Source organism: Homarus americanus, unplaced genomic scaffold, assembly GCF_018991925.1.
Source record: "Homarus americanus isolate GMGI-L3 unplaced genomic scaffold, GMGI_Hamer_2.0 scaffold58072, whole genome shotgun sequence".
NCBI classification, from domain to species: domain Eukaryota; kingdom Metazoa; phylum Arthropoda; class Malacostraca; order Decapoda; family Nephropidae; genus Homarus; species Homarus americanus.
Window position 1 is genome coordinate 1 of NW_024750082.1, and position 11,637 is coordinate 11,637.

At 51.7% G+C, this 11,637-nt stretch overlaps 1 non-coding gene across 1 annotated transcript; it reads right to left on the reverse strand.

Moving 5' to 3' along the window:
* Positions 1–2,833: 2,833 nt before the first annotated feature.
* LOC121853997 lies at positions 2,834–2,997 on the reverse strand. The gene has a single exon (XR_006086444.1). It is a non-coding gene; the product is annotated as a 5.8S ribosomal RNA (ribosomal RNA).
* Between the last annotated feature and the right edge of the window lie 8,640 nt (positions 2,998–11,637).

The following is an 11,637-nucleotide window of genomic DNA, read 5'->3' on the forward strand; positions in this document are numbered from 1 at the left end:
CCGGCGGTCGAGTATCGGGAGAATGCTTGAGCGCCATACCATTTTAAGGGCTAGTTGCTTCGGCAGGTGAGTTGTTACACACCCCTTAGCGGATTCCAACTTCCATGGCCACCGTCCTGCTGTCTATAGCAACCAACGCCTTTCAATGGGATCTGAATGAGCATTCATTTAGGCCCCTTAACTCGACGTTTGGTTCATCCCACAGCGCCAGTTCTGCTTACCAAAAGTGGCCCACTAGATACTCAGATTAGTCGCCGGAGCTTCATCCCTACAAGCAAGCTCGGCATCTCACCCATTTAAAGTTTGAGAATAGGTTGAGGACGTTTCGTCCCCAAGACCTCTAATCATTCGCTTTACTGGATGAAATTCACCCTGCGAGTTCCAGCTATCCTGAGGGAAACTTCGGAGGGAACCAGCTACTAGATGATTCGATTAGTCTTTCGCCCCTATACCCAGCTCCGACGATCGATTTGCACGTCAGAATCGCTACGGACCTCCACCAGAGTTTCCTCTGGCTTCATCCTGGCCAGGCATAGTTCACCATCTTTCGGGTCCCAACATATATGCTCATGGTACTTGCCGACTGCCCGCGAGCCTGCCCCGGTGCGCCTCCGCCTTTTACCGACGGCCCGCTTCCGGGGACGGACAGCACCGCGGCGTCTTGGCAAGTCCCGGGCCTGCGCCCCCCCCTCCCATGAGGGGAAATTAAACTTCGACCATCGCCCTGACGACTTCCACCACACGCAACGTCCAGAGACGGGGGAAAGTATCTCACCCGCTTGTCACAAGGCATGAAGGCAGGGCAGCCGGTCAGGATCGCCCAAGACGCACCGGAGAGCCTGTTACAGCTGCCCCGGGCGCCCGTCACTTTCATTTCGCCTTTGGGCTTAGTGAGCCCATTGACTTGCACACATGTTAGACTCCTTGGTCCGTGTTTTCAAGACGGGCCGGGTGGATCACCGACCTTTTGCACACCGCGAGAAGCAAAAAACTGCCGCCGCCGCGGCAAGTTTCTCGACGACCGTCAGAGGGCAGCCAGGACACCGTGGTTCCTCTCTGTCGCGCTGGTCTCCAGACGAGCTGAGAGGAGAGTCGCCGCGAGGTACCAGTCCGACTGGGCTCGACGTCCCCGGCAACGGGTCATGGTGACCCACATGAGGCGAATACGCTTCGCCGACGCCAGCGTGAGTGGGGGCGCGCCAAACATTTTGGGTCGTCAATTACATAAACACCCCCACCCAGCCGACAGCCGACGAGCTGAATCCTCAGTTCGACCTTCGAGTTTCCACCCGTTTGGCTCTTAACGGTTTCACGTACTCTTGAACTCTCTTCAAAGTTCTTTTCAACTTTCCCTCACGGTACTTGTTCGCTATCGGTCTCGTGGTCATATTTAGCCTTAGATGGAGTTTACCACCTGCTTTGGGCTGCACTTTCAAGCAACCCGACTCTACAGAGAGGCCCTTTCCGACCGTCCCATCTGTACCCTCACGGGCGCCGCCATACGGGCCTGTCACCCTCCATGGGCAGTGGCCGCTTTCAAGCTTGACTTAGACGGTATGGGACGGCGTGCTGGACCCTCTGAAACGCAACACCCCTCGTGCCCGAAGACATCGAGTTTATGCGCTGGGCTTTTCCCGGTTCAGTCGCCCTTACTAAGGGAATCCCTGTTGGTTTCTTTTCCTCCGCTTATTAATATGCTTAAATTTGGCGGGTAGCTCTCTCCTACTACGAGGTCGATCGTGGTCTCATCATCCTTAGGGGGAACAAGTTCCCCAACCACGAAGCGGAAGACGCTCTGCCACCGACTTTCTTCACCACCGACATTACCAGCAGGAAGGTTTGAGGGGCTTGTCGCGGGGGTACCAGCGGCCATGGCGCCGGCACTCCCACCCCTGACTCCGTTCCTTCTCATTGAGTGGTAAATAGCCAATAGGAAAAGTGTTCCAGCAGAACATCTCTCGCAGAGTCATATACACAGTTTTAATGCATATACGCTCGTGTTCCGCCCTTACTCGGCCGCACCTTTGCCGCTTAAACTTTGACCTCTTTCCCCGTTCCCGCATGCCACAGCAGTGGCACTTGTTTATCCGGAGAAAGAGAGCGAGAGTCGCAGTATTAATTGGCGTGAGCGGCCCTTCCGGCTGCAGAACTAGTGCTCTATCCCGGCGAGCGCCGTTATGAGGCGCAACACCGTCTTTAACGCGTTTAGAGAGAACTCCCCCTGCCTCCCTCCCAGTCATGAGATAGACGTGGACTCGTGGCGAACTCTCAAAGAGAACGCCCACACCGCGTCTGACCGTGGGAGAGGGTGGAGGAGCGCGTGAGGAAGAGCACGGCGTCACCCAAGCATTCTCATCTCTCTGCCTGCACCACTACATGGTAGACTGCGGGCCCAGGCGCACTCATCAATTTAGGTTCCACTGCAATGCATGCCAAGCACTCTTTTCGAGGTGATAGACGAAATTCCGGCGGGGCTTACTTAAAAGATATCCGACCCGGTTTCGTTTCCTCTTCGTGGGATGGAGTGCCTCTTAGAACATGTGCAGCATCAGCCATGAGCGGCCGACGGCCATTCGTGTCTCTGTGGACAGCAGGCAAAAGAGCGCCGCCTCCAGTTATTTGCGAGGGCGACAACTGTCGCTTTGTTGTGGTTGAATATGGGTGCGCCAAGTCCATGGACTTGCTAGTGATAGGCTTGCTTGTTTTTAAGGGCACGCCTCGCGCAAGGCGCGGGCGATTAAACCCCAAGGCGGAAGCTCGGTTCGGGTTACCCTCGTGTCGGGGAGACAGTCAGCAGGCACCGAACTCGCAGCAACCGATGGATGTATATTTCCGACCCTCGTAGAGGAGTGGCGGCGACAAGCTCATATGGCTGCCGCCGCCGCAATATGCGTTCAACTTGTCGATGTATCTGGTATTCTTGCGATTCACATACCGACACGCAGTTTGCTGCTGTCTTCATCGACCCACGAGCCGAGTGATCCCCCGTTAAGAGTTGTGTATTTGCCATTTGGTCTTTTTGCGACTAACCATCACAGGTCGAGTCTCGATGAAAGGGTTTGACAGATATAGCCCAAGTTTGTGGTTTGGGTTTGGCCGGACGGCTTGTTGTTGTTTTTTGACACTAGAATTTCACTCTTTTTGGGTCAAGAGGCTTATTCGCCGGTAGTAAGGAACGGACGGGCAGCTGTCCAAAGCCCTGTCCGTCCTCCTCCGGTCTTCGCGCTCTCGCCCGAGTGTGGTCCACCCACAGCGTGGTACCTATTTTTGGTGCGGGGGCCGGGATTGTCCTCTTTCCCTGCTGGAGTTGCCAGAGCATAGCCCGAGACCGCCCAAATCAGGAGAGTAGTAGTTTTAAGAGCGCCCCGTTCTCTTTCTCTCTGTTAATGATCCTTCCGCAGGTTCACCTACGGAAACCTTGTTACGACTTTTACTTCCTCTAAATGATCAAGTTTGGACATCTTTCCGTCAGCTCGAGGCGACGACCCCAGAAAACCCTCGCGGGCAACGGGGCCGATAATCCAAGAGCGCCAGTCCGAAGGCCTCACTAAATCATTCAATCGGTAGTAGCGACGGGCGGTGTGTACAAAGGGCAGGGACGTAGTCAGCGCAAGCTGATGACTTGCACTTACTGGGAATTCCTCGTTCATGGGAAACAATTGCAAGCCCCAATCCCTATCAAGAAAGGCTTTGAACGGGTTACCCGCTCCTCTCGGAGGGGGAAAACCTGTTGATCCCTTCAGTGTAGCCGCTGCGGCCCAGAACATCTAAGGGCATCACAGACCTGTTATTGCTCAATCTCGTGCGGCTAGAATTGCCGCTTATCCCTCTAAGAAGAAGTTGCGAACTGACACCATTTTCTGGAGATCCGTCGACTACTTAGTAGGCCAGAGTCTCGTTCGTTATCGGAATTAACCAGACAAATCGCTCCACCAACTAAGAACGGCCATGCACCACCACCCACCGAATCGAGAAAGAGCTCTCAATCTGTCAATCCTTCCGGTGTCTGGGCCTGGTGAGGTTTCCCGTGTTGAGTCAAATTAAGCCGCAGGCTCCACTCCTGGTGGTGCCCTTCCGTCAATTCCTTTAAGTTTCAGCTTTGCAACCATACTTTCCCCGGAACCCAAAGACTTTGGTTTCCCGGAAGCTGCCCGCCGGGTCAGTGGAATAACGCCGGCGGATCGCTAGTTGGCATCGTTTATGGTTAGAACTAGGCGGTATCTGATCGCCTTCGAACCTCTAACTTTCGTTCTGATTAATGAAAACATCCTTGGCAAATGCTTTCGCAGTAGTTCGTCTTGCGACGGTCCAATTTCAATTTAGCTGCCGCGAATAATGCACGTTCCCCGCTTGTTCCGGATTAGTCATTACTCTCTGGTTCCGAAAACCAACAAAATAGAACCGAGGTTCCGGCCCCATTATTCCATGCATCACCATTCGGGCTATTCAAATAGCTCGTTCTGAGCACCTTAATTTTTTCAAAGTAAACTTTCCGGCCACTCGACACTCGACAAAGAGTATCTCATGAAATAAGCGGGGCGGTTGTTCGAGCGTGACAGTAAACACCGGCGTGCACCGCCAGTCCGGAACTGAGATCCAACCACGAGCTTTTTAACCGTTAAATAACTTTAATATACGCTTATTGGAGCTGGAATTACCGCTGCTGCTGGCACCAGACTTGCCCTCCAATGGATACTCGTTAAAGGATTTAAAGTGTACTCATTCCGATTGCGAGGCCTCGGATGAGACTCACATCGTTATTTTTCGTCACTACCTCCCCGTGCCGGGAGTGGGTAATTTGCGTGCCTGCTGCCTTCCTTAGATGTGGTAGCCGTTTCTCAGGCTCCCTCTCCGGAATCGAACCCTGATTCCCCGTTACCCGTTATAGCCATTGTAGGCGCATAACCTACAATCGAAAGCTGATAAGGCAGACACTTGAAAGAAGCGGCGCCGGTGCGGAGACCGTGCGCTCAGCCCGAAGTTATTCAGATTCACCACAGGTGGGTTACGGACCGGGGCCCGACCAGTTTTGAACTAATAAAAGCGCTCTTCCCTTGCGGTCAGAGACCAATTGCATGTATTAGCTCTAGAATTGCCACAGTTATCCAAGTAAGTGGGTTTACAGATCCAATGAAACATAGCTGATTTAATGAGCCATTCGCGGTTTCGCCTTAAATCGGCTTGTACTTACACATGCATGGCTTAATCTTTGAGACAAGCATATGACTACTGGCAGGATCAACCAGGTAGCTGCTGCTGTTGGCGGCGCCTATCACGGCGGCCAAAATAGTGAGATTGAGAGAGAGGCAGAAGACATTGGGCGAGGGACCGCACGTTGGCCTTAGAGAAATAGCAAACCAGATGATCAGATCTAACTGCACCTTCTCTTGCTATCCTCGGCGCCGGCAGCGCCACCGTGTGTGCCAATCTCCTCCCTTATCCGCTCCTCTTTGCCCCAGCTCCAGCGAGGCAGCCGACATTGGGCGAGGGACCGCACGTTGGCGAATCTCCTCCCTTATCCGCTCCTCTTCTCTTTGCCCCAGCGAGGCAGAAGACATTGGGCGAGGGACCGCACGTTGGCCTTAGAGAAATAGCAAACCAGATGATCAGATCAAACTGCACCTTCTCTCGCTATCCTCGGCGCCGGCAGCGCCACCGTGTGTGCCAATCTCCTCCCTTATCCTCTCCTCTTCTCTTTGCCCCAGCGAGGCAGCCGACATTGGGCGAGGGACCGCACGTTGGCCTTAGAGAAATAGCAAACCAGATGATCAGATCAAACTGCACCTTCTCTTGCTATCCTCGGCGCCGGCAGCGCCACCGTGTGTGCCAATCTCCTCCCTTATCCGCTCCTCTCCTCTTTACCCAGCTCCAGCGAGGCAGCCGACATTGGGCGAGGGACCGCACGTTGGCCAATCTCCTCCCTTATCCGCTCCTCTTCTCTTCTCTTTGCCCCAGCGAGGCATAAGACATTGGGCGAGGGACCGCACATTGGCTCTCCTCCTCTCTCTCTTTCTCTTACTGTTTGTGGGGACGTGGGCTCATGAGCGCCATCGTCGCCCAATATTGGTTAGGTTGTGTATTTCACGGGTGGGAACCGCCATCATCGTTGTTAGGTGATGGGGTAACCCAACGTGTGCTTTGACGAGTTTTGGCTGCTAAACTCTCTTTTTAGTATACTCGGCTCCCAGACTGCGCCCTGGTCGTGTTGAACCATGAGCGTTGTCTATGCACATTTAGGGTAGCCGTTTGCGCGTGGAATAGTGCAATGAATCTCGGTCAAGAGACGGTTGGGCGCTGCATTGAAGGCCGGCACAGACGCGAAGACGGGGTGATCAGCCAACGCAAGTCCGCTAAGTTGGGCAGACAGCAAGGCGAAGGGGAGCCCGGACTGAAAGGCCGCAGCATATGCTGTGAAGGAAACTAGTAGGGTGGCGACGTGTGCGCCGAGAGAGAGACGGGGTAAATAATGTCCAAACGGAAGAGAGACCTGGCAAGTGTAATTGATAGAGCGCGAGCCTACTCGCCATAAGCCCGCTCCACTGCCATTCCTCTGATCCAATGAGACTAAAATCTCTCTCCTTCTGCTCCAGCCATTGCATGGCAGGGAAGCGACGGCAATTTTGGTTGTTGTTTTGAATGCCGCGCTTTGCTTCACAGAGGCGCTCCGCTGGGGGGCGGAAGATATTTCACACCGAATATGTGTGTGAAGGCACCCTCTCCCCTTAATATAGTGAAATAGTGCAATCCAGCATACAAGGTCGGACGATAGGACATTCACCGTACCGCACCTCGAGAGTGGATGTTGTTTGTTGGGTAAGGTTAAAACCGGACTGTTCGCAGACAGCCGAATAACCCGGTTCCGGACTAATTGGTGGATGCAACATCATGATGATGCTGCTGCTGTCGCGGAAACCGCAGTGGCGACGTGAGAGAGTAATAATGTTCAATAGGGAGAGCGACCTGGCTAGTGTAATTGATAGATCGCGAGCCTACTCGCCATTAGCCCGCTCCACTGCCATTCCTCTGACCCAATGAGACTATTCTCTCTCTCGCTCTCCTTCTGCTCCAGCCATTGCAGGGCAGGGAGAGGAAATCGACGGCAATTTTGGTTGTTGTTTTTGAATGCCGCGTTTTGCTTCGCAGAGGCGCCGAAGCGCTCCGCTGGGGGGCGGAAGATATTTCACATCGAATATGTGTGTGAAGGCACCCTCTCCCCTTAATATAGTGAAATAGTGCAATCCAGCATACAAGAGCGGACGATAGGACAGTCACCGTACCGCACCTCGAGAGTGGAAGTTGTTTGATCGTTTGTTAGGCAAGGTTAAAACCTGACTGTTCGCGAACAGCCGAATAACCCGGTTCCGGACTTACAATAGACGCAACATCATGATGCTGCTGCTGTCGCGGAAACCGTGGTGGCGACGTGCGCGCCGAGAGAGTAATAATGTTCAATTGGGAGACAGACCTGGCTAGTGAAATTCATAGATCGCGCTCCACTGCCATTCCTCTGACCCCATGAGACTATTTTCTCTCTCTCTTCTTCTTCTGCTGCTGCTGCTCCAGCCATTGCAGGGCAGGGAAGGGAAAGCGACAGCAACTTTGGTTGTTGTTTTTTGAATGCAGCTTTAGCCATGAAAGGCGCGGCGCTCGCTGGGGGCGGAAGGTCTCCACACCGAATAGGTGTGTGAAAGGCACCTCTCCCTTAATATAGTGAAATAGTGCAATCCAGCATACCAGAGCGGACGATAGGACAGTCACCGTGCCTGCCGCGCCCTCGAGTGGAAGTTGTTTGAGTCGTTTGTTAGGCAAGGTTAAAACCCGACTGTTCGCGAACAGCCGAATAACCGGTTCCGGCCTTATTGGTAGACCCAACATCATGATGCTGCTGCTGTCACGGAAACCGTGGTGGCGACGTGTGCGCCGAGAGAGAGTAATAATGTTCAATAGGTAGACAGACCTGGCTAGTGAAATTCATAGATCGCCCTCCACAGCCATTCCTCTGACCCCATGAGACTATTTTCTCTAAAAAACCTTCTGCTGCTCCAGCCAATACAGGGCAGGGAAGGGAAAGCCACGGCAGCTTTGGTTGTTGTTTTTGAATGCCGCGCTTTGCTTCGCAGAGGCGCCGAAGCGCTCCGCTGGGGGGCAGAAGATATTCCACACAGAATAGGTGTGTGAAGGCACCCTCTCCCCTTAATATAGTGAATTAGTGCAATCCAGCATACAGGGGCGGACGATAGGACAGTCACCGTACCGCACCTCGAGCGTGGAGGTTGTTTGATCGTTTGTTAGGCAAGTTTAAAACCTGACTGTTCGAGAACAGCCGAATAACCCTGTTCGGGACTTATTGGTAGACACAACATCATGATGCTGCTGCTGTCACGGAAACCGTGGTGGCGACGTATGCGCCGAGAGAGAGTAATAATGTTCAATAGGTAGACAGACCTGGCTAGTGAAATTCATAGATCGCCCTCCACAGCCATTCCTCTGACCCCATGAGACTATTTTCTCTCCTCTCTTCTTCTTCTCACTACTGCTCCAGCCATTGCAGGAGCAGGAAAGGAAAGCAGCAGCGGCAATTTTGGTTGTTAATTTTTTAAGATAAGCACACCGCCCATGAAGGCGCCAGAAAGCCTCGCTGGGGGCGGAAGATGTTTCACCAAATATGTGAGCACCCTCTCCCTTAATATAGTGAAATAGTGCAAATCAAAGACATGTAAAGATGGTTTTCCATCACCGTCTCCACACTGGGGTGTGTGTGCAAGATTCTCAGAGGTATAAAGTATGCTCGACCCCCGATTGACTTTGACTGTCTCCCATTCGGGTGTGCAAGTTTCTGTAGTATGCTATCAAATCGACCCCCGATTGACTTTGACGGTCTCCCATTCGGGTGTGCAAGTTTCTGTAGTATGCTATTAAATCGACCCCCGATTGACTTTGACGGTCTCCCATTCGGGTGTGCAAGTTTCTGTAGTATGCTATTAAATCGACCCCCGATTGACTTTGACTGTCTCCCATTCGGGTGTGCAAGTTTCTGTAGTATGCTATTAAATCGACCCCCGATTGACTTTCACTGTCTCCCATTCGGGTGTGCAAGTTTCTGTAGTATGCTATTAAATCGACCCCCGATTGACTTTCACTGTCTCCCATTCGGGTGTGCAAGTTTCTGTAGTATGCTATCAAATCGACCCCCGATTGACTTTGACGGTCTCCCATTCGGGTGTGCAAGTTTCTGTAGTATGCTATCAAATCGACCCCCGATTGACTTTGACGGTCTCCCATTCGGGTGTGCAAGTTTCTGTAGTATGCTATTAAATCGACCCCCGATTGACTTTGACTGTCTCCCATTCGGGTGTGCAAGTTCTCTGTAGTATGCTATCAAATCGACCCCCGATTGCCTTTGACGGTCTCCCATTCGGGTGTGCAAGTTCTCTGTAGTATGCTATCAAATCGACCCCCGATTCACTTTGACGGTCTCCCATGCGGGTGTGGAACTTCTCTGGTATGTTGTATAATATGACCGAGGTGCCCCTACCCCTTACTATAGTGAAATAGTGCCATCCAGTGTACAAGAGCGGACGCTTTCATCACCGTCTCCCACTCGGTGTGTGCACATTCTCGGATCATTTTGTATAGTATGCTATTAAATCGACCCTCGATTGACTCTGACGGTCTCCCATTCGGGTGTGCAAGTTTCTGTAGTATGCTATTAAATCGACCCCCGATTGACTTTGACTGGCTCCCATTCGGGTGTGCAAGTTTCTGTAGTATGCTATCAAATCGACCCCCGATTGACTTTGACGGTCTCCCATTCGGGTGTAAGTTTCTGTAGTATGCTATCAAATCGACCCCGATTGACTGGCGGTCATTCCGGGTGTGCAGGATTTCTGTAGTATATGTCATCGACTGATTATTTGACGGTCTCCCATTCAGATTGTGCAAGTTTCTGTAGTATGCTAATAAATCTGACCCCGATTGACTTTGGCTATCTCCCATTCGGGTGTGCAAGTTTCTGTAGTATGCTATCAAATCGACCCCCGATTGACTTTGAAGGTCTCCCATTCGGGTGTGCAAGTTACTGTAGTATGCTATTAAATCGACCCCCGATTGACTTTGACGGTCTCTCATTCGGGTGTGCAAGTTTCTGTAGTATGCTATTAAATCGACCCCCGATTGACTTTGACTGTCTCCCATTCGGGTGTGCAAGTTTCTGTAGTATGCTATCAAATCGACCCCCGATTGACTTTGAAGGTCTCCGATTCGGGTGTGCAAGTTTCTGTAGTATGCTACTAAATCGACCCCGATTGACTTTGACGGTCTCCCATTCGGGTGTGCAAGTTTCTGTAGTATGCTATTAAATCGACCCCCGATTGACGTTGACGGTCTCCCATTCGGGTGTGCAAGTTTCTGTAGTATGCTATCAAATCGACCCCGATTGACTTTGACGGTCTCGCATTCGGGTGTGCAAGTTTCTGTAGTATGCTATCAAATCGACCCCCGATTGACTTTGACCGTCTCCCATTCGGGTGTGCAAGTTTCTGTAGTATGCTATTAAATCGACCCCCGATTGACTTTGACTGTCTCCCATTCGGGTGTGCAAGTTTCTGTAGTATGCTATTAAATCGACCCCCGATTGACTTTCACTGTCTCCCATTCGGGTGTGCAAGTTTCTGTAGTATGCTATCAAATCGACCCCCGATTGACTTTGACGGTCTCCCATTCGGGTGTGCAAGTTTCTGTGGTATGCTATTAAATCGACCCCCGATTGACTTTGACGGTCTCCCATTCGGGTGTGCAAGTTTCTGTGGTATGCTATCAAATCGATCCCCGATTGACTTTGACGGTCTCCCATTCGGGTGTGCAAGTTTCTGTAGTATGCTATCAAATCGACCCCCGATTGACTTTGACGGTGTCCCATTCGGGTGTGCAAGTTTCTGTAGTATGCTATTAAATCGACCCCCGATTGACTTTGACGGTCTCCCATTCGGGTGTGCAAGTTTCTGTGGTATGCTATCAAATCGATCCCCGATTGACTTTGACGGTCTCCCATTCGGGTGTGCAAGTTTCTGTAGTATGCTATTAAATCGACCCCCGATTGACTTTGACGGTCTCCCATTCGGGTGTGCAAGTTTCTCTAGTATGCTATTAAATCGACCCCGGATTGACTTTGACTGTCTCCCATTCGGGTGTGCAAGTTTCTATAGCATGCTATCAAATCGACCCCCGATTGACTTTGACGGTCTCCCATTCGGGTGTGCAAGTTTCTGTAGTATGCTATTAAATCGACCCCCGATTGACTTTGACGGTCTCCCATTCGGGTGTGCAAGTTTCTGTATTGCTATCGTCGACCCCGATTGACTTTGACGGTCTCCCCATTCGGGTGTGCAAGTTTCTGTAGTATGCTATTAAATCGACCCTCGATTGACTCTGACGGTCTCCCATTCTGGTGTACAAGTTCTCTTGGTGCATTTGAAGTATGAGTTGAGTTTAATGAAGTTGATTTCGTCATAGGCACGGTGCTGTGCTGTGCTGTGCCATCGACAACACCAATAAGGAAGGGGCATCTATTTTTACTTTGGCTAGCATACCTAAGTTAAAGCAAACTCCCCTTGCCAATACAAGAAGGAAGAGGATTTC